The sequence below is a fragment of the Schistocerca nitens genome, chromosome 6, assembly GCF_023898315.1.
Source record: "Schistocerca nitens isolate TAMUIC-IGC-003100 chromosome 6, iqSchNite1.1, whole genome shotgun sequence".
In the NCBI taxonomy this organism is placed as follows: domain Eukaryota; kingdom Metazoa; phylum Arthropoda; class Insecta; order Orthoptera; family Acrididae; genus Schistocerca; species Schistocerca nitens.
Window position 1 is genome coordinate 625,354,054 of NC_064619.1, and position 21,747 is coordinate 625,375,800.

The window sequence follows — 21,747 nt, forward strand, 5'->3', positions numbered from 1 at the left end:
GGATCTCTATCCAGATAGCGCTCTCCGGAGGCTATCGTGTGAATCTTCTTACCCCAGGAGCGATGCCACAAAATAACGTTCGGTTTAAATTTTTAGAATCTAGCATTCCACTTGGTTCTTATTGTTATTTCCCGTAGAGCACACAGTTTCTCGTCCATACCAACGTGACGGTCTATAATACACACATCAAAAACAGTTTTGCATCACCTCGGTTCCGAGAGTTCCGGAACATGTACAGAAAATTGGAATAGAGATCAACATAAAGATCATTTCCACCCTTTTTATTGCTTATGAAAACCACACATTTCATGTTTTACCGCCATACAACGACACCTTCAGAGGTGATACTCCAGATTGCTGTAAACAACGGTGCTCTAATACGCAGTAGCACCTCCTCTTGCATTGATGTATGCCTGTATTCGTCTTGGCATACTATCCACAAATTCATCAAGGCACTGTTGTCCCAATAGTCCCACTCCTCAACGGCGATTCGGAGCAGATCCCTGAATGGTTGGTGGGTCACGTCGTCCATAAACAGCCCTTTTCAATCTATCTCAGGCATGTGATTCTTCAGTTTCTCCCGGCGTATTTGTTGCTCTAACAGTCCACGGGTATACTGCCAGTTCATAGTGTCCAACGGGCACAATGTTTCGGCGATCAGACATGCCGCCATCCTCAGGTGCGCTCACGAACTGAGCTCCTGAGGGCGGGCGGCCGATTTAAATCCCCCCCCCCCCCCCGCGGGCCACACTCTTCGCCGTCCGCGCCCGCCTGCCGGCTGTCGCGAAGACGTGGCACCAGGGAAGATCTTGGGAAGATCTTATCAACTGAGATTGTGGCTACAATCTCAGCAAGGCTTGGGACCCGGCATTGAATGTAATTAGAAGACTCTCAGCAAGAAGTACGAACTGGCGACCAGGACGGACGTAGCAAGCACGACGACGCCACGGCAGATTCCGACGCCCACGTCTTCGCGACCACCGGCACGCGGGCGCGGACGGCGAAGAGAGCGGCCCGCGGGGGGAGGGGATTTAAATCGGCCGCCCGCCCTCAGGAGCTCAGTTCGCGAGCGCACCTGACGATGGCGATATGTCTGATCGCCGAAACATTGTGCCCGTTGGACACTATGAACCGGCAGTATACCCGTGGACTGTTCGAGTATCTCAGGCATGACAGGGGGTTTATGTCTGGAGAATATGCTGGCCACTCTAGTCGAGCGATGTCGTTATCCTGAGGGAAGTCATTCACAAGATGTGCACGATGGGGGCGCGAATTGCTGTCCATGAAGACGAGTGCCTCGCCAGTATGCTGCCGATATGGTTGCACTATCGGTTGGAAGATGGCATTCACCTATCGAAAAGCCATTACGGCGCCTTTCATGACCACCAGCGGCACACGTCGGCCCCACATAATGCCACCCCAAAACAGCACCTTGCTGCACTCGCTGGACAGTGTGTCTAAGGCGTTCAGCCTGACCGAGTTGCCTCCAAACACGTCTGCGATGATTGTCTGGTTGAAGGCATATCAGACACTCATCGATGAAGAGAACGTGATGCCAATCCTGAGCGATGCATTCGGCATGTTGTTGCGTCCATTCGTACCGCGCTGCATTGTGTTATGGTTGCAAAGATGGACCTCGTCATGGACGTTGGGAGTGAAGTTGCACATCATGCAGCCTATTGCTCACTGTTTGAGTCGTAACAGGACGTCCTGTGGATGCACGAAAAGCATTATCCAACATGGTGACCTTGCTGTCAGGGTTCCTCCGACCTATAATCAGTAGGTTGCGGACATCCACTGCAGTAGTAGCCCTTCAGCGGCCTCAGCCAGTAATTTCATCGACAGTTCCTGTCTCTCTGTATCTCCTCCGTGTCCGAACAACATCGCTTTGGTTCACTCCGTGACGCCTGGACATTTCTCTTGTTGAGAGTCCTTCCTGGCACAAAGTAACAATGCGGACGCTATCAAACCGCGGTATTGTCTGTCTAGGTATGTTTGAACTACAGACAACACCAGCCTTGTACCTCCTCCCTGGTGGAATGAGTGGAACTGATCGGCTGTCGGACCCCCTCCGTCTAATAGGCGCTGCTCATGCATCTGTGGGCGGGTTTAGTGACATCAAAGGGTGTCTCTGATACAATATTCATAGTCAACGTCTATCTTCAGGAGTTCAGGGAACCGGGGTGATGGAAAACATTTTTTATGTATGTAAATTAAGAAAACAATACACAGATAGTTGTTGTAGACGACCTTACAAAGAATTGGTGTTAGTTTTTATGTATTGGTATGAGGCTATGTTCAGTCACCTATCTTGAGAAGCTTTGTGTTGATGCACTAACACAATCCAGTGTTTGTAAATACTATACAGTTAGACTTTTTATCTTTAATTCTCCTGGCGCTTCCTTGTAAGGTTTGTTATATCAACACTACTTTCAGTAAATATTCAGTGTTAGCTAGGTCTTCTTGGCTCAGAACTGACATTGATTACAATAATTGATGATGAATTAATTCATAAACACACGTATATTTCACACAGTGTATTTTAGATGTAGATTACACAAAATACAGCTTTACCTCCTGATAGAAATAAATAAGTATGAACTACTCACATCCTTCATGTTAGTACAAGACAACAGATCGTCTCGAAAAGATAAGAAGAAAGGATCGTAAATTTTTCGCTTTTTACTCATGATTCTCTGATAACTTTAGTGATAATATTGTGTTTGTCATATTAGATCGCAGTTAATACTTCCCTAAGAAATACTTACTTCTTCTCACAAATTTTTAGAATGACCCATTTTCCTTTTACAAAATTTTTATCATTACTAAGTAACATCACATGCCATCTCATAGATCTGTTTCGAATTTTTACCACAGGGTGGGAGAGTTTTTCTGCCTGCCTCCGCACCACAGAACACTATTGTTTGGAAGTAGCAAAAATCCGGAAGAGTAGGGGATTGAGTTTTACCAGGCGGAACTCGAAATGTGTACCACGGTTGGCTGACAAAGATAGCAAAGTTACGGAGTGACTGGTAAGAGGACACTTCTGACTAGGAGCTTGACGAGGAACGATTTTAAGCTAGGGGACAGAAGGACGAGGATTTCATGCTCAAGGTTTGGGGTGTAAAGACATGTTGCTGGACGGCTGACGAGGGGTCAGCATACAAAGTACAACCGTACTGCACTGTGTTCTTGAACAGATCTGCCATTAGCGGTGGAAGCTACGATCATGTGCATTACACCTCAGCTGGTGACAAAGGTGTTTTGTTGTAGGGTGGAAAAAAGTGTTTGTAGGTTGCTTGGGAACAGCGGATAACACTCAAGAGCTGACTAGCTGAAGGTAAGTTGATATAAACAAGTTACATGTGCTGTAAGTCGTATGTGTAGATCATTCTGTGTAAGTGTTAAATTTTATGAATAAATCCTTCAGTGAATGGAAAGTGAAACAAGATATTTGTGTAAAAAAGAAATTTACAGCACAATAGCTGCAGAAACAAGTGTGCCAATTGGAATTGTAGAAATTAGAGACATTTGTGAACGGTTTAGCAAAAAAGACAATAATCAGATTGGAATCCATATGATCCAGTTGTGTACAGCGATCGCTGAAGACAGACAAGGGAGAAAAGAACAGCAATCGATCGAGAAATCCCTCGGTTTACAGTATTACAGGAGATCTAGATTTCAACTAGTACATAGTAATCTTCAGTGCACATAACAACAGGTGACATTAGTCGAAAGTGTCATGTAACAAACAATATTGGTCGGTGTAGAGCATGAAATCATGGTTCATGTTAGACATAGTGACACTTTGGCCTAACGGCATCCGTTGTTATACACACTGAAGATGACTATGTAATAGTTGAATACATTTGCAATTAAAAAAAAAGCCGACGGATTTCGTGATTGATTGTTGTTGTTTTCACCATTGTTTAAAAAAGGACAATGTTTTATTTAGCAGTATAACTTTGTTTCTTAATATGAAATGCAGTTGCTCGGAAATGTATCATGACTTTGTTTTCTCTCGTACCACTCAACTTATAAGTGTCTAACAGTTTGTACTACGTATTTACCTCGCTTACAGGATTTTGTTTTTCAGTGTAAGAGTTGTGATCTTTTTTAGTCTTAGGTTGCCGTGAACTGATGAAGAAATAAGTTATGAAAGTTTCGTGTTTTCATTAGCTTGCTACTACATCTGCATCTGCATGTATACTCCGCAAGCCATCTTTCAGTTTGTGGCGGAGGGTGCTTTTGTACCATTGTCACTTCTCCCTTTGCTATTCCTGCTCAGTGCAGTTTACTTTGTTTACTCTTATTTTGTTCTAATAGGCCTGTAATTATTATGGATTTAAGAAAATTGGAAAAATAAATCTTACCAAATTGGCAGACTTTCTAACAAACGTTTTTCTATGTTTAAAGAAAACCAAACTCAGAAAATACGACAGATTTGTAACAAAGTGATAACCGTCTGTCATAACGGAACACCCCGTCACCCCATCGTTGCGACAGATGGATGTATTACAAGGGGACCATCATAATATTCATTTCGTAATTTTGTAAATTTTATGTGCGCTGTAGAGAGACGTGTCCCGAACACCTGGCTAGTGGCTTTTTATGCGATGGCCATTAGTTTCCGATAAAATCGATGTTGAAGTTTTACTCATACCTCGTATACCCGTAACGTTAATCATGTTCGAAAGAAGCGAGCGTAGTGCAACGGCTTAAGTTCACAGATACCATGCTGGTGGTATGCGCTCGCAGCCTCCCTGTATACTTCTTCCTTAACTTCATCATACAGAGTATCATTAAATGCAGTCGAAAATTATTCAAAGACAGTCATTTTCTCCACAGTAATTTCTCTATTAAATCAGTCCTTACAATTCTCTTTCTACAAATGCGTAGTTCGTACATAAAATCCCGAATATTTGGACATCTTTAAGAGTTCGCTACGATGAACAGAATATTACCGGTGTCGGAAGTATTTCAGGTACTGACGAAACTCTGATCCCTTGTTTTGAGCTCTATTATATAATTAATACCTATCAAACAACCTACTAGTACTAATCGACGTACAAGAGATCCTTTGCGAAGAAGGAGTGAAAACAGTACCTGCACGGGAAAATGATTTGAACTAGGTTAGTCTTTCATTCACATCACGGAACACAATAACTGCATCAGGAAAAATATCCTTTTAGGTTTGGTTATGTTTGCACGAACCGTCCGGGAAATATGGATGGATTGACGAGTGGATTAATTAACTGAAAAATATAATGTTGACCTGCACAAAATCAGCCAAATTCACTAAATCGTTGTACAAAGACTTGTTAAAACATGTCGTTCTTTCGTATGCAGGACAAGGAAAGCTTATTTACGTTATTGATTCGTGGGGAGGATAGACTGACCAGACTCTTTACGATCAAATATTTGCAGACAGAAAGAAAGCATGCACTTGTAGAGTAAAAAATTTTCCATGCAAGAGTTATGCGCCCCTTTTTACGTAATTTGAGAGTATCAGTGCTATAAACGACGCTGCAAAAAGTACATGGGAGTCACAGGTTGTATGGTCAGTGCTTTCTTTAATTACGTGTTTCGATTCCTATGTCATCATCACATTAATGACCGCCCCGATAGCTGAATGGTCAGCGTGACAGTCTGCCATCCTAAGGGGCCCGGGTTCGATTCCCGGCTGGGTCGGGGCTTTTCTCCGCTCAGCGACTGGATGTTGTGTTCTCCTCATCATCATTTTATCCGCATCCGGCGCGCAGGTCGCCCAATGTGGCGTCGAATGTAGTAAGACCTGCACCATGGCGGCCGGACCTGACCCGTAAGGGGCCTCCCGGCTAATGACGCCAAACGCTCATTTCCATTCCATCACATTAATCAGGGTTTGGGTGAACGTGCCATACATATCTATAGAGCCATCTAACTTATGCATAAGGCAATACGAGACTCGTATTGTATTATGGATGAGTTAGAACAATCTGTCTGAATTCAAACGAACCATGTTTTCCTTTATCACTTCAGAAAAACTCGTAGTCATACAAGGTAACAGCTTTCATCAGATGTGCTCTACGAATTTGTGTGTTTGGTTGCTGCTGCAATAAATACCATCCGGAATTGTTTTAGCACAACAAGCGATAGTGACTAACAGGTTTCTGTAATTTATTGCCGGCCGCGGTGGTCTAGCGGTTCTGGCGCTGCAGTCCGGAACCGCGGGACTGCTACGGTCGCAGGTTCGAATCCTGCCTCGGGCATGGGTGTGTGTGATGTCCTTAGGTTAGTTAGGTTTAAGTAGTTCTAAGTTCTAGGGGACTTATGACCTAAGATGTTGAGTCCCATAGTGCTCAGAGCCATTTGAACCATTTGTAATTTATTCTTCAGCAAACAGAATAAACATCTGAAGTAAGTTTACTGTAATGATTGATTCATTAATAAAATTATTACGGCGGAAACAAGTATTTGGGTACTCAGAGCGGCAGATTCAACGTGCTCTCCGCCCAACCACTACAGCACAACCTGTGGAGATGGATGAAATCACGAGGGAGGAGGTAGGCACTGCGTTTATTCCATATACAGGCGCACCCTCGGGGAAAATCGCCCGCATTTTGAAGAAACTGTATTTTGTCCTCCGAATAAAACTCGTGCACTGGTGTGGAGCGCCAAAGATGACCTCGGTTTGAGGAAGGCCGGCGTGTACCAGATTCGGTGTCAATGTGGCAAGTCGTATATTGGTCAGACGAATCGTACCGTCGAGGATCGATGCCGTGAACACCAGAGGCACATTCGACTGATGTATCCGCGCAAGTCGGCGGTCGCTGAACATTGTTTGTCGGAAAATCACGCTATGGAGTATGAACGCAGGAGGATTCTGGTACAGACGTCGAGATACTGGGACAGCGTTGTTAGAGAGGCCATCGAAATTCGCGCCAATGACGACCTCATAAACCGTGACTGTGGCTATAATGTTAGCAAGAATTGGGAACCAGCCATTGGGTTAATCAAGAGTAAATCGAGGAAACGTATATTGTGACGACCACGGCGGACAGAGCCATCACACCGACGTCATCTCAGACGCCGTCGCAATCTGTTTCACCGCGCGATCGTGGCGCGGGGCGCGGACAGCGGAGGGAGCGCGCTCATGTACTAGGGTAAGTTCCTGTATTACCTACATATCTTTCATTAAAATCTGTGATTCACAGATCTGATAGTCTCTTTGTTAGCTGTCTTGAGCTGGGGGTAAACTGGTGACAATTCACATGCCGTACTCCGAATACATCCATGCACATAAACACTTTGTAAGAAAATTAAAGGATACATGTAATAAAATTCAGTATATGTGGGAAGTAAATATAGCAGTACATATAACTTGTGTTACAAGAAGCGCTAAGAATTCCTCAAAGTCGCCCACTTTGATGGAAAGGAGGAGGGGGAGAATAGTGTTTAATGTCCTGTCGACAATGAGGTCAGTAGAGACGGAGCACAAGCTCGGATTAGGGAAGGATGGGGAAGGAATCTGCCGTGCCCTTTCAAAGGAACCATCCTGCCTTTGTCCAGAGTGATTTACGGAAATCATCGAAAATCTAACTCAGGGTGGCAGGACGTAGGTTTGAACTGTCATTCTGCCCAAGTCCAGTGTGCTAACCACTGCGCCACCTCACACAGTCTCTTTTATGGTATATTTAGAGGCAAAAATTATGGGACGTTATTAATTGAACGACTCTGGTGTCAGTATCAATAAAATGGAAGATCGTCATTTCTTAAGGTCTGCTTTTGGGCAAGTTCCCGGCACAGTGTTGGTGGATGCGAGAGGAAATCCGTTGGTGCCGACTGCGCTGGCGATGTTAGCGGGCAGGCGGAGCTGGCGAAGCCGCGGCCGCACGTGGCCGGAATAGCTAGCGGGTCCGCCTCGCCTTCCGGCTGCTGCTTGCCTTCCCACTGCTGCTGCCGTGGCTTAGTTTTCCGGCCGGGCCGCTAGCAATCAGGCGCCGGCCGAGCCGTGCTTCGCAGCATGCATACATGCAGGCGCGGCCCGCGCGGCAGTGGCCATGTAAATTCCGGCCGTGATGGCTGCGCCGATTGCGATTTCGCTGCACGGCACAGATAGGGCCGGGCCCGCCCTGCTACGCGCAGCACATTCCAATTTCCCGCGCGGCCACTACCTGCGAGCGAGGAGCCGACCAACCCGCAGTTTATGCAACCCTTAACGGCCTCCCCGGGATGGTGGTTACTCGCAGTCTGCCAGCGACGAGCTCCGCCGACCAGAATACCGAAATCCTGACGACTCCTTCAGACTGTAACACAGAGGTTCATTTTCTGTCAGTCATTCGAATATCAACACCTGCATCCCTCCACACATACACACACACGCACACATATATACACACGCACACACACACACACACACACACACACACACACACACTCACACACTCAGATTTACATTGATTCGTGAGAGCCGGCCGCGGTGGCCTAGCGGTTCTAGGCGCTCAGTCCGGAACCGCGCGACCGCTACGGTCGCAGGTTCGAATCCTGCCTCGGGCATGGATGTGTGTGATGTCCTTAGGTTAGTTAGGTTTAAGTAGTTCTAAGTTCTAGGGGACTGATGACCACAGATGTTAAGTCCCATAGTGCTCAGAGCCATTGATTCGTGAGCAAGTATCACCAGCAGAGTACAAAGACACTACTATATAGACTAAAATTACTCTTTGATATTTTGTCTGCTCAGCGTTTAAGTCAGCAAATGACACTTACATTTTTAGAATCCTGTAACTCAATCGGTAAAAATGGAACCCTTTTAGTATCATTTTCTTTTCCGTCAGGCCGATTAAAAGTTCTTTTTCTCAGGGTTGGGTACACGTATTAAGTTGAAATTTATGTCACATACTAAGGTCGATGATATCTTATCGATGTAAAAGACTGAAGATTCTAAGTCAATGCAATCAAAATATATGGCCTTTATTTAACGTATTTTGATACTGTCAGACTCACTTTATCGAAAAATATAGGGTACTTGCTGTTGACCTAAAATCATAAAAATTGCCAAAAAAATTAAGGTTTCACTATATTAACAAACGAAAAAATTCGAAACTTGCTAATTTGTATTTATTTTATGCAAAAAAATTTCATTTGTTGTCCGTCTATTACGAACCTTTTTTCTCGGGGAAGTTGAAATTAATGTCATATTCTAAGGCCTATAGTCCCTTGGCGGTATAAAAGATTGAGACTTCTAAGTCACTTGAGTTAAACGATATGGTCATTTCTGTCACATAGTTTTATGCAAACTAAAAAAAAAATGGTTCAAATGGCTCTAAGCACTATGGGACTTAACATCTGAGGTCATCAGTCCCCTAGACTTAGAACTACTTAATCCTAACTAATCTAAGGACATCACACACATCCCTGCCCGAGGCAGGATTCGAACCTGCGACCGTAGCAGCAGCGCGGTTCCGGACTGAAGCGCCTAGAACCGCTCGGCCACAACGGCCGGTGATGCAAACTCACTCACTAAAATCCATAGAGTACTTCTTGTTGACCTGGAATTACGAAATTTGGAAAGAAGCAAAGTTTCACCATAAAATTAAAAGGAAAAGTCAGGAAATTGTTATTTTGTAATTATGTCACACGAGAAATATTTCTTTTGACATTTGTTATAGGACTACAAATTTGAAGTTAAAAAGTCTTGGAATCTCCAGGACAAATAACTTGTGCGTATCAGTGCCAGTATCAGGTAAGTATCTCCGATATTGTCGATTACCAGAACGAATCAAGTGTCTATATCCATAATTAATTGTGTACGGAATCCTCAGAACCCAAGAACTATTCACACCTGGCCGATTTTTTATTTATACAAACGACTTTTCTGTGGTAGCCACACGGGTCTGTCAGAAAAGGCGTGTGGGTACGTTGAAAGACGGCTAAGTCCACTTTTAGTTTTTCTTGCATGTGAAATCCGGTAAATTCGTTTATGTGCTTCGTAGATAACGTTTTTCTCTGTGTTATAGCCCAATGCAAGGTGAATATACATATGGTATGACTACATTTATTTTGTGTAACAATCTGCTTCCTCTTCTCACCCACTCCTTTTCAAAGACTAATCGCTGCAAGTACGGGTGTGTGGCTGTTTGTAGCTCAGATCTGTCGGTGAAGGAAAGAGGGACTTGCTTGTGGTTTCTGGTAGTGTACTGCCACCCTTGCTAAAGATCTCCAGTGAGTCTTGACAAAGGGCTTATTTTCGAGTCAAAGCGTTGTCGTCTGTTTATCTGCAAAATACTGATACTTAGATACATCCCCTCTCCCATGCGTAAAGATTGGTGTTCACGGAGACCGTCGTTGGTTGGCCTTTTGGAACGCTCGGCAAAGCTGTTTTTCGGCGAATGAGCCTTTTTTACGCTTTTTCGGCTCCCCAAACCACCGATCTCTTAAACCTCAAAGCAAGGGCCACTGGTAGAGGCGTCTTGCGGTTGCTCAAATTTGGACACCGATGTGGTAAGCATGGATGTTCTTCGAAAGACGCTTTGGTACATTCTGTGTTTCGGGTAATAAGAGCGGACACCTGTCTTTAGCTAGGAGATGGTTTCTTAAATTTCGGTAAGTGCGCGAGAGTGCTTTTAGCTTCGTATCGTGGAATTTTTTTTTTTTTTTTTTTTTTGTAAATCTTGCGATTGGTGTCTGATATCTTTCTTTGTTAGTGCTAATATGGACCACGCGCCATCAGCACTCGTTCTTCTTTACGTGAGAAATTACCTCACGTTTAGTTAAAAGCAGTACTTTCTTCAAACTGGTTGCATGAAGCATTAATTAATCCCCTACCAGATATGGTGGGAAAGATTTGAGCGACTTAATCCCCTTTGTTACACGACCTTTTGCTCCAATGTGTTTAAATAGTGGTGGAGGAAGCTTTGTTCCTTAATATTACTGTGTTGCGTGCGTCTATTTTATACTGGCGCAGGATTATCCATCTTTTTTGTGTGGATTCCCAACTTTCATGTGCATTCCCAACTTTCACCTCATTACCTTTGAGATCATTAGCGCTGGTGTTTGCTTTCAGCTTCATGTAAGCCTGACTTCTACGAATGAGGGGCCTTATAGGTTATTGTTAACCTAACTATAGGTCTTGTACTCCACGTGGCTTATCAGACATCGCAATAAATTCACCGTGTTAATCAGAGCTGCCTCTCAAACGTCTTCCTCCGCCATATATCTACACATTCTCTAAATGTTCTCCCGTAAAAATACAATTCCTAATCAGATTTTATGCATAATAAACGTCTCTGAGAAGGCCATTTCGTCACCGAGCAGTCGAACTGTATTACTAGAGTCTAACGGTGCTGCAACTCAGTTTTAGGGAGTTTACAACGTTAAAGAAGTATTCTAGACTGACGACATTGCACACGTGGTGGCTATGAGCAAAGCGAGAGTTTCCTTAACTACTTACTTCTTCATTTCGATAACCCAGGGTAAGATTCAAAGTCCATACTATGTGGCAGGTTGCACTACTGCTCATGCATAATGGCTGGCACTTCTCACAGGTTACTTGCTTCAAGTAGAGCGATATCAGAAGTAAATGGGATTAATAGTGAGCGTCTATTTCTATTCTCCTGCCATAATGCAAACAGAGCAACGACCTTCCATTCAGAGGTCCCTGCAAACTTTTACATGAACGCTTCTAGAAGGAGTGGTAGCCTTGTGACTTGACATTCCAGCAAAATTGCGGCGCTGCTGTCAGCCAAGCGCTGAGAGAGTGCGGTCTCTCTGAAGTTACGACCCCATTCACTTTGTTCACCAGCGAAATATATGTGCATTTCGCGACCTACGTGCTTCGTTTAGACGAAGCAGCTCCACAAAATCTCTATAATGTGTTTGTTGTGGACTGGCAAGACAGCCAATCCACTGGGAGGAAGCCGAAAGGCACGCGTTTAAGCTCACGCAGGCTGGCGTGAGGTCTGGAACAGGACACGGAAATGAGACTAGTAAAAAACGTACGTAGCTTCTGGAATACTTAACTTTAATCCATAATTGGTGAACATCGCTCTTGACGGTACATGTTTTACAGCATCAATAGCGACTGGTAATGGCGCCTAGCTAGGTCGTAGCAAATGACGTAGCAGAAGGCTATGCTAACTATCGTCTCGGCAAATGAGAGCGTAATTTGTCAGTGAACCATCGCTAGCAAAGTCGGCTGTACAACTGGGGCGAGTGCTAGGAAGTCTCTCTAGACCTGCCGTGTGGCGGCGCTCGGTCTGCAATTTCTGATAGTAGCGACACGCGGGCCCGACGTATACTAACGGACCGCGGCCGATTTAAAGGCTACCACCTAGCAAGTGTGGTGTCTGGCGGTGACACCACAGTGTTAATTTTACATATTAATTAATCAGGGTTTAATTCTTCCATCTTCTTGTTGCTGAGCTACAGAAAAGTAGAGATAGGTATGTAAACAATAGTGTACATGAAATATGGTTAATAACTTTTCAATTCCTTGCAGAAGTATCTGTAACTCATTGGATATTCTGTGTACATGGAAAAATCACTGCTCATGGCGATGCGAATTTTAGTACTGAATTACGTATACTGGAAAATGTACCAGCTAACAAGGGGACCCAACACTAGTGGTGGGGTTGTACACCAGCAAACAGAAGACTAAAACTAGGAACAGAGATCCCGTCACATTAGAAAGGGTTGAACAAAAGGAAAAAGATTTATAGTTTTACCATACTGGCATTTCCGATAATACAAATAGTTTGTTTCAGAAAACTAGACTGCAAATCGGCTAAAGGGCACAAAACATTATAGGATCACATTTTATTCACACCGTGGATAAAATTCAGGTGATAATGGATCTGGGGTATATAAAATAACATACACTGAATATGGTTGGGCAAATCAGGAGAAACTTGAAAATGGCGTTGAAAGAACTTGTTAATCTTACTCGAGCCAAACCCTCAACATTTAGTCTCCATTTAAGAAGGAACAAGCATTCTGTTAATAGCATCACTAGAAACATCGCCATCTTCACAAGGTAGAAAGATACAGATTATTGAATATCTTAAACACACAGAGATACACACTCACATGACGGAACATCCAACCAACGTCTTTATTCAACAGACAGCGTTGTGAAATAAGATGTACACACGCGACTTTCACACTGTTTTAACCTAAGTGATTCGGATTAGAGTTTTTTTCCTTTTCATGCATGTAAAGTGACTAAATTTAACAAAATATATCGGCTCACTCTTAGATCTCTGTTCGAGATGATATCCTCGTTATGTAGTAGGTACGGATTTTGTTGCATCAGTCCATCTTGCTTAGTGTATTTTTCGCGACAGTTAACATCAGTTTTATCTCTTCCTATGTTCTACGTGCACCTACTTTATACATTCTACATTTATGCACTATTTGTCCAAATACAGTATTTAATATATCTAGTAAGATATATGATCTCACAGGTTGTCTCAGTAATCACAAAAGAGACCATTAACATAAAACTCTTTGCCCCGACCACTAGTTCCATGTTTTCACCCAGTGACAGAGTGTGTATGACCAAGAAGTCTGGCCATTTAGCATCTGATAGCTGTAACACGTAAACACGACAACCTGTGTGTCTCAGAGGCTGGTTATAATTTGGTTTTAAGTATCCATTCCTGGTTCTACATCAGTTTTAACATGGAAAAAATTTCATAATTGAGACTCATGTCATTTTATAAAATGTAGGCAGTACGTAAGTAACCTTATATTTTTCCTCTAATGTATACAAGTGTTCTCGTGTTATAGGCATCGGTATATAGATTTATTTTTTTGTCCTGTGTAACAGATTCCACATATGATGGGCTACATACATGAATGCCGGTCTGGCAATTCAGTATTTTCACATACGCTGACGGTCTACTGCAAGAAGTCTTTCAACAAACTCTCTCTATTATGATTAAAGTTGTACTCGACAAAGCGACATTTTAATCCTTTCAGACACTCTGGATATAATTGTGTACATTTTTTTTACTGTGTATTAGCTGCCAACTGTTGGGCATCACTATGAAAATATCAGATAGTCAATGGAGCAGTGCGCAGCAGTTCGTGATCACCAAAATACACTCATGTGGTTGCTTCGCTATAGTCCATTGTGTAAGTGAATATTCTTATTTTGCATGGTAATTATTGAATGATTATTTTACTATTTATTACAATAGAGAATATTTCGTAATTAGGTATTTTAGTCCGTAAAATGAAGCCAAGCGTACAAGGTACGTTTTGCAAACGGGTACGCACTTTTGTGTAAATCTCGTATCTAAAATTATTTGAAAAACCACCTAAGAACATTACCATATAAAGAAAAAATTTCCTTACTCTGAGAAAAAATCAGGTCTGTAAGGGTTAATGGGGAACGATTCATCGGTAAGCCATCATATGCATCTCCTATAAACATATTAGATCATCTAGGATCGACAATTTGCTTAAAGCATCATACAGTTGAGATATTTGTCCCTGTTAGAAGAGACAACTCAGCGCCCTGTGCTGATACTACATCAGATTTGCAGCATTTTCTGTTGTCCTTTCAGTATTAAAAAAATTAAATCTTCTTCTTTAGCATCTACATTTGGAACTACGTTATGTGAACTGAGCCTGAAACATTATATCCGTCAAGTACATTTCACGCTTTCGTTTTCATGCAGACCGGCAAGATCTAATGTAACATTAACACTGATTGAGTTCCTGCCACAATTAAAATTTTTGTTGCATTTAAAACTCTTCTGTGAAGTTTGGAAGGTAGGAGACGAGATACTGGCCAAGGTAAAACTCTGAGGACGGGGCATGAGTCGTGCTTGGGTAGCTCAGATGGCAGAGCACTTGCACGCGAAAGGCAAAGGTCCCGAGTTCGAGTCTCGGTCCGGCACACAGTTTTAATCTAAACGAAGGGCAATGAAATGCAGGCAGATTAAATCGGGCGAAGCTGAGGCAGCTACTAGATAAGGCTCAAATGGCTCTGAGCACTATGGGACTTAACTTCTGAAGCCATCAGTCCCCTAGAACTTAGAAGTACTTAAACTAAACTAACCTAAGGACATCACACACATCCATGCCCGAGGCAGGATTCGAACCTGCTACCGTAGCGGTCGCGCGGTTCCAGACTGAAGCGCCTAGAGCCGCTCGAGCACTCCGGCTTGCCAGCTAGATAAGGAAATGAGATATTAATAGAGGCAGATGAATTTTGGTATGTCAGCAGCAAAAAGTAGAGAGTATAAGAAACGCAGATTTACTATCGTAAGAAAAGCATTTCTGAAAAACAGAAATATGTAATATGTTAATACCTAATAGAAAGTGTTAGCAAGTCTGTTATGAAGGTATTTGTCAGGAATGAAGCCTTGTGCAGAAGTGGGACTATGAATCGTCCAGGAAAGAAGAGGACAGAAGATTTGAAAGGTGGTGATACAGAGTGGTGTTAAGGTTTGTATGAGTAGATCGAAGAACTAATGAAGAGATTCTGAATCGAATTGAGGAAGAAAGAAATTTAAGGGAAAACTCGACTAAATAAAGGGATAGGTTGACAAGACACGTCCTGAGGCACCAGAGAATCATCACTTTGCTAATGTAGGGGAATGTGGAAGGAGGGGGTGGTAAAAACCGTGGAAGGACCCGAAGAGGTGAATATAGCAAGTAGCTCCAAATTGATGAAGACGGTTGCACAGGATAGACCAGAGTGGTGAACTAAATCAAACAGAATGAGATTTCCGCTCTGCAGCGGAGAGTGCGCTGATATGAAACTTCCTGGCAGATTAAAACTGTGTGCCGGACCGATCCTCGAACGCGTGGCCTTTGCCTTTCGCGGGCAAGTGCTCTACCATCCGAGCTAGACAAGCACGACTCAGACACCGTCCTCAGAGCTTTACTTCTGCCAGTACCTCGTCTCCTACCTTCCAAACTTTACAGAAACTCTCCTGCGAACCGAGTTTGAGTCTCGATCCGGCACCCAGTTTTAATTTGCCAGGAAGTTTGAATCAAACAGGTTTGCGGACTGAAGACCACAACAATAACAGCAACAACAATAATAATAGTAACAGGGTCGACAATTTAGTAACACTGAAACGTTCTCTATTGACTTCTATGTCGTCGGGACGTTAATCTCTTTCGCTCTCTTTTGTTCTTATCTCTCTTGTCTCTGTTGTCCAAGACATGTAGACACTGGAGAGTGCCACTGTCCTCTGCGTTGGGTGCGGTGTCCACGTCAGTTGGACGGAGGGCCGGAAGCGAGGGCGAACACCCCTCACGCGAGACCCCCACCCCCACCCTCCCCCACCACGGCAGACTTTCCATTGGCGGCGACGGCATCAGCCAATTACGGGCTGTCGGGCGTCAATGCGGGAATTACGACGCCAATATCGGTATCGCAATTTTTGAGCGACGAAGTGCGTGTGTGTGTGTGTGCGAGCGAGAGCTGCGAATTAAAAACAAGTAAAAAAAAGGGTTATATCCACCTCCTCGCCCCCAAATACACACGTTAAAAAAAGCAAGTGTGAGCACGCGTGTACGGACATTATGAATGCATGTGATGCGTGCCAATAATCCTCTTACGAAAGCTGCGCCCGCTTTTTTTCGCAATTTTTTTTTTTTTACGCGGCTGGCCATAAAACACGCGCTCACAAAAACGCCAGCGGAGGACCGGAATTTATTTATTAGCCGTCAGCGACGCTCGCGCGAGCAATCCATCACGGCAGTGCCGTCTCGACGGCCGCCGACGCCACAGCGGCGCCGGCAGTGGTCACGATTTGCGGGGAGGGGGGGGGGGAGTCCGGCGGCGGTCGCACCACTGTGCCAACACGCCTGCCTAAAACGCCTCTCTAGCCAGACGAGCCATCTACTGTCTCGCTGTGCACCTAACTCGATCGCTCTAAATCTCTTCTAAAGTGTAAGCGACGTACATGTGCGATGCTGTTAGGATGTACGGTTAATCCTGCAAGTGTAAACCAGCGTCAGTCTCTGTTAGCTTGCTTGTACCACTTCACATATGCAGCCCACTGCCACCAATGTAAACACAGTATTGAGTGAGACGTAGTAGAGGATGGACTTTCAAAGTTATGTAATTAATTTGACAGAAATATTTTTTGAAGGGCCAGTGTCATCTTGGAGTACACATTGTACTACAGTTCCGTAGCTAAGTGCGAAGTTCATTTATGTGAAAATCGCATGTAGAAATGACATTTTGCTAACGGAAGATGCTGTACGGGAAGCACTGTTGGTTGCACTCAGTCGTGAAAGTGACGTAACTGACTTTTCTGATGAAAGTGGTTTCGAAGCTGATGCTCCTGCAGCAGTTATGATTCAAATGGCTCTGAGCACTATGGGACTTAACATCTATGGTCATCAGTCCCCTAGAACTTAGAACTACTTAAACCTAACTAACCTAAGGACATCACACAACACCCAGTCATCACGAGGCAGAGAAAATCCCTGACCCCGCCGGGAATCGAAGAATGGGATCTCCCGACCTATAATGATATACGACCATTTCATCTTCATCTAATCAAACTGCACATAAAATCTATGAATCTGTATCACTTCCAAGTTTAATGGTTGAGAAGGTACCATGACAAGTTTTACTTTGTCACGAATTTGGCATGTATTAAGAATACCACTGATTTCATAAGTAAATAGCAAAGGTGAAACAAAATGCGTTTAGCATTTGGAAGTCCATTTTCTTTATAAAATCTTAATACACTGAAGCACCAGAAAACTGGTACAGGCAGGCGTATTCAAATATTGAGATACGTAACCAGGCAGAAAACGGCGCTGCGGTCTGCAAGTGTCTGGCGCAGTTATTAGATCTGTTACTGCTGCTACAATGGCAGGTTATCAATGTCTAAGTGAGTTTGAATATGGTGTTATAGTCGGCGAACGAGCGATGGGACGCAATATCTCCGACGTAGAAATAAAGTGGAGATTTCACGAGTGAGTAACGTGAATATCAGGAATGCGGTAAAACATCAAATCTCCGACACTGCTGCGGCCGGAAAAAGCTCCTGAAAGAGCGAGACCAACGACGACTGAAAATCGTTCAACGTCACAGAAGTGCAACCCTTGTGCAAATTGCTACAAATTTCACTGCTGGGCAGTCAACAAGTGTTAGAGTGTGAACCATTCAACGAAACACCATCCATGTGGGCTTTCGGAGCCGAAGGCCCTCTCTTGTACCCTTGATGAGTGCACGGCCCATGTTGCCTGGTCCTACGCGTCTCGTTTCAAATTGTATCGATCGGATGGACATGTACCGGTATGGTGACAAGTTCATGAATCCATGGACTGCATGTCAGCAGGGGACTGTTCAAGCTGATGGAGGTTCTGTAATGGTGTGGGGCGTCTGCAGTTGGAGTGATATGGGACCACTGTTGCCTCTAGATACGACTCAGGTGACACGTACCTAAGCACCCTGTCTGATCACCTGCATCCATTCATGTCCACTGTGCATTCCGACGGGCAATTATTCCAGCACGACAATGCGATACTCCACAAGTCCAGAATTGCTACAGAATGGCTCCAGGGACACTCTTCTGAGTTTAAACACTTCCACTGGCAACCAAACTCCCCAGAGATGACCATTATTGTACGTATCTGGCATGCCTTGCAATGTGCTGTTCAGAAGAGATCTTGACCCCTCGTACTCTTATGGATAGCCCTGCAGGATTCAGTTCCCTCCAGCACTACTTCAGACATTAGTCGAAAACATGTCACATCGTGTTGCGGCGCTTCTGAGTGCTCGAGGGCGACCCTGCACAATATTAGGCAGGTGTACCAGTTTCTTTGGTTCGTCAGTATATATCCGGGCAATATCTCCAGGGAATAATTGAGGGTCACTGTGACCCTGGAATAAAGTTCGCGTGTCAGTTTCAGAGGCGTACACTACCAGGTTTAAATATACAGTAGCCGAACAGTGGTTACGACCTGTGACAGCAGTTCCGGGAGGCAGTCCTCTGCCGGTTGTTGTATCGCCGCATTTCGAGCCAGAAAAGTCATCTGGCAAGTGGTTTTAGACTTGGTGGTAACACAGTCATTGCATATTTCATGTGATAACAGCTGGCCATACACTAGCGAATTTCCACGACCGGCTAGAACAGCACTCCAGTTCTGCGGATATTTTTTACGGAATCGTCAGTCCGATCTCAGGCCCGACGTTACCAACTAATGTCTGGTGTCACAGACAGGCCCGGAGACCGCGTCCGTTTGTGTGTGGTGCGAATCGGCGGATTTTCGTTCTTCATCCGTGGACCCAGGACTGCGGTTCGTACTCGACAGTCCGTAGACGACTGATACTGGGAGTTAAGACTGTGTCTCACCGAAAGCACGTTGTACAGTACAGCTTTTTTAAGACATTACAAACTGAAGTGAATTTTCAAATTTCGAAATTCGATTATATTATCGAGGAGACGTTGTTGTAGACGATAGCAGGAAGAAAACTGTGACATTCGCTGGTGATTTCTGAACCATTTGCTTGCATATTTCTCAACAGAAAAACCTCGCAAACTGGGGCAAAAGTTAGATTGCTGAAAGGCAGCATTCCAGACGTATTGATCTGATTCAGAATCGTGGGCATTCCTATGAGAATCTGCGGGTTCGATAAGCTAGGAAGGTGGCGTTCTTGATCCTTTGTAAAGTACAGTAATTTATAACACCTGACAAAAAATAGATGTAATAAGGTTATGTGAAATACAATAATGAACATAGTAAAAGCAAATTTTTATAGACAGTCACCATAGCGTTGGTTCACACAATTTCTTATTTTACGCTTCTTTCAAGAGGTATAAATTCTCCTGAGCTTTTTTATGAAATCATTGAAAGTGTGTCAGCAAACAAGTAAAACATCATCAGTAGACGGTAATGAAACATACTTACAAGTTTGCTTACTTTCTAGATTTGAAAGCGGTTCGTTACGAAAGGTGTCGATTCTACTTACAAGGGAACCTCCCCATCGCACCCCCTCAGATTTAGCTATAACTTGGCACAGTGGATAGGCCTTGATAAACTGAACACAGGTCGATTGAGAAAACAGGAAGAAGTTGTGTGGAACTGTGAAAAAATAAGCAAAATATACAAACTGAGTAGTCCATGGGCCATATAGGCAACATCAAGGAGAACCTGAGCTGAGGAACCCCGTGGTCCCGTGGTAGCGTGAGCAGCTCCAGAAGGAGAGGTCCTTGGTTCAAGTCTTCCCACGAGTGAAAATTTTACTTCTTTATTTTTGCTGGTTATTATCTGTCCGTTCGTTCATTGACGTCTCTGTTCACTGTAATACGTTTAGTGTCTGTGTCTGTGTTTTGCGACCGCATCGCAAAACGGTGCGATTAGTAGACGAAAGGACGTGCCTCTCCAATCGGAACCGAAAACATTTGATCGCAAGGTCATAGGTCAACCGATTCCTCCACAGGAAAACACATCTGATATATTCTATACGACACTGGTGACGGCATGTGCGTCACATGACAGGAATATGTTGTCGACCCACCTAACTTGTACATTTGGCGAATGGGTAAAAAGATTCTTCTACCTTGCCCGATTTAGGTTTTATTGTGGATGTGTTAATCACTCCCAAAAAAGTGATGAAAACATAAGAGTTTGTCACATAAACTAAAAATAAAAAATTAAAGTTTTCACCCGATGGAAGATTTGAACCAAGGACCTTTCATTCCGCCGCTGCTCACGTTAACACGAGACCACGACGCTCCTGCGGTCCCAGTGTCCTTGATGTTGCCTCTCTTTCTATGAACTATTCAGTTTGTATATTTTGCTTATTTTTTCACAGTTCCACACAATTTCTTCCTGTTTTCTCAATTTATCTGTGTTCAGTTTTTCAAGGCCTATCCACTGTGCCAACTTATAACTAAATCTGAGGGGGGTGCGATGGGGAGGTTCCCTTGTTAGAATATTTCATCTTACATTTTCACTCAAACGCCATCTACTGGAAAGTTCTTTAGTTATTCCCTCGTTTGGACTTTTGTTTCCGCCAGATATGAGTTGTGGATGAATCCGTTGTTGGCGCTGTAATAAACATCCGAGAAGCGGATAACGGGCTATCGTAAACATACGACTGTTGTTTCGGCTGGATATGAGCTGTGGATGGATCCACTGGAGGCGTTGTAATAAACATCTGAGTTGTGGATACACAGTCAATCGTAAACATGCGACTGTTGTCTCGACCGGATATGAAGAATGGTTCAAATGACTGTAAGTACTATGGGACTTAACTTCTGAGGTCATTAGTTCAAATGGCTCTGAGCACTATGGGACTCAACTGCTGAGGTCATTAGTCCCCTAGAACTTAGAACTAGTTAAACCTAACTAACCTAAAGACATCACAAACATCCATGCCCGAGGCAGGATTCGAACCTGCGACCGTAGCGGTCTTGCGGTTCCAGACTGCAGCGCCTTTAACCGCACGGCCACTTCGGCCGGCTTGAGGTCATTAGTCCCCTAGACTTAGAACTACTTAAACCTAGCCTAAGAACATCACACACATCCATGCCCGAGGCAGGATTCGAACCTGCGACCGTAGCAGCAGCGCGGATCCGAAGCGCCTAGAACCGCTCGGCAACAACGGCCGGCCCGGATATGAGTTGTGGATGGATCTACTGTAGGCGCTGTAATTAACATCCTACTAGTGGATACACGGCTAATCGTAAACACACGACGGGATATGAGTTTTGGATGGATCCACTGTAGGTGCTGTAATAAACATCCGAATATTGGATAAAAAGCTAATCGTAAACATTC